Source organism: Mastomys coucha, unplaced genomic scaffold (assembly GCF_008632895.1).
Source record: "Mastomys coucha isolate ucsf_1 unplaced genomic scaffold, UCSF_Mcou_1 pScaffold7, whole genome shotgun sequence".
Classification (NCBI taxonomy): Eukaryota; Metazoa; Chordata; class Mammalia; order Rodentia; family Muridae; genus Mastomys; species Mastomys coucha.
The window spans coordinates 47,741,400-47,744,155 of record NW_022196913.1 but is presented as its reverse complement, the minus strand read 5'-3'; positions in this window follow the sequence as shown (position 1 = coordinate 47,744,155).

Below are 2,756 nucleotides of genomic sequence, written 5' to 3'. Positions count from 1 at the left end.
CTCTAATATCTTCCCAGCTCCTCTGCAGTCTCCATCAGGCCTAGGGAAGTTCTGGGTATAATGCTGGCTGGCCAAGTCAGGGCTCCAGCAACCAGTAGCCCATTTCCATCAAAAAAAGCCACAGAGCCAATTCAATTTGTAGCTTTTGAAGACCCAACAGACTCAGCTCTAGTGATAAGCTCTAGTACCTCTTCCCACTTCGTAGATCCATCTGCAGCTCAAGCTCCCACTAAAGATGCAGCCTGCATCCACAGCTGCATCCCCTAACCCAGATGATGCTTACAGCACACCTGCACCTCCAGAATGGTTCTGGAAGGGGTAGCTGAGAGTTCTACCCCTGAATTCAGTTCTGGGATCAAGGCCTCTTAAAGATTTCACAGCTCCCTGGAGCCTCTTAAAGATTTCACAGCTCCCTGGATACTGTGTTGTTTCCTAATATTGCCCAGCCCTATTCACCCCAAGGTTATTTCTAGGAACCCTTTGGTCCTTGTGTAAAGTCAGCAGTGATGCTATAAGAGGCAGCATCACAAAAAAGGACTTGAGTGATGGGCCCAGAACATTCCTTTGTCTATAAGGAGGTGGGTGTGGTGGTGTCTGCTTAGTCCTGAAGATCCCAAGGTGAGGTCTTGGTTTTGAATACACCAGCTTTCAACCTGAAAAAAATCAAGCAAGCAAGCAATCAGGCAATCAATCAATCTAGCAAGCAAGCAAGCAGAGAACAGACAGGAAAGTAGAACCATGCTAAGAAACCTGAAGGCCCACTTCCTCTAGAAAATCTCCAGCTCCTAAATGTTCTGCAACCTTCCAAGACTGGGTCACCTGCTGGCCACAAGATGTTCTAACATTGGAGCCTGTGAGGGACCTTTCACATTCAAACCACAATAGCCTACTACCTGCATTGGGTGGCTGGGTGGGGGGTACTGAGCTAAGTCCTGTGGCCAACAGTGGACCAGCTCTGAAGATGAAGGATAGAAGGAAGAGTATTCCTAGAGTCAAAAATGGAAAGTACAAATGTCTTGTGGTAGAAAGGAATCAGGTAAGCCTCAGGGACCAACGCAGTGCAAGTGTGACAGGAACAAAAGGGACATCGGGTCAAAAACACTCTTGATCAGAGTGGTGGAGCAGCGCACAAAGCCTTAGCCATCTGTTGAGGGATTTAGATGGATTGCAACTGGGATAGTAGAGTTTTAAGCCTGTCAGTGACTACCCGATGCTTTATAAAGCTCACAGATTTCCTATGAATCAGAGAAGCGAAAGCATGAAGGGCTGTCCTATGGAGGGTTCAGGGTAGACCAGATGGTCGCTACCCAAGCTCCTACCCCCAAAGAACAGCAGCAGGAGAGATAGATCTTTTCCTGACTTAGGTGGATGTTTGTGTGACCCTCCTCAGGAGAATTAAGTGTGATTCCCTTCTCTTGGGGAATGGAATGTCATGTGTGGGAGTAGGGTAAGGAGATCCACAGTAGGGCCTTAGTGTCTGGTGTAGTCATAGGCTGCATACTTCCTGAATATGGAGTCGAGACTAAAGTCTAATTGTATGTGCACCTGCACATTTGTCTATATTTGTACAAGTGTATGTGTGTGAGTGTATGTATTTGTGTATATTTATTTGAATATATATATATATATATATATATATACATATATATATATATACATGGTATGTTTGCATGTGTGTGTGTATGGGTTTATGTGTATTCTAATGTAGTCCAATTTATCATTCAACTCACTACATAGCCAAGAATGAGGATAATCTTGAACTTCTGGTCTTCCTGCTAAGTGATAGGGGATCACAGGTGTGTGTTGCTACTTTTCTTGGCTTTAGTCAATTCTGGAAACTGAATCCAAGGCTTCAAACATGTTAGGCAAGCTGGCAACTACATTGCCAGCCCCAAGTTACTCAAATCTCAAAATCAGTTTCTTAGGTGGAATGGTGGAGAGAGCTGTGTCTGCCTGAAGGAGCCAGGAAGAGTCACACATTCTGCCAGATGAACTCAGTGTCCCACATAGGGCAAGCACTTGGCAAGTGGCAGCCATATTGGAGAGGAAAAATTAAAGAGTTGAAAGTTAAAGATGAGTGGGTACTTTCAAAAACTCAACTGCTGGAAGCCCTCAGCTTCAAGACAGAGTTTGCAAAGTACTTGGTAGACCCGTGGTACCCCTTCTAGCATCAAAGTTTATTCCCACCCACAGCTTGAGTTCCGAGGAGCCGAAAGCATGTCACAAGGCAGATACTATTTATAAGGCCTTCATGTGGTTGTTGGGAATTGAATTTAGGACCTCTGCTCGCTCCAGCCAACCTGTTCACTCCGGTCAGCCAAAGATTTATGAGTACACTGTTGTTGTCTTCAGACACGCTAGAAGAGGGCATCAAATTTCATTATGGGTGGTTGTGAGCCACTATGTGATTGCTGGGATTTGAACTCAGGACCTTAGTTAGAGCAGTCAGTGCTCTTAACCACTGAACCATCTCTCCAGGCCCGTCAAATACTCTTACAAATGCCTAGATGGTCCAGCTTATCTAGGCAATGTGAGATAGCCTAAGCCTCTTAGGCTATAAACATGGACAGCATGTTACTCTACTATACTACATGCTATAAGAAATCATAATATGGGACTGGAGAGATGGCTCAGCAGTTAAGAATTCTAGCTGCTCTTGCAGAAGGCCTGGGCTCAATTTCTACCACTTACATGGTGTCTCACAACCATCTGATAACTCCAGTTCCAGGGGATCCAACACCCTCTCTGGCCTCTCC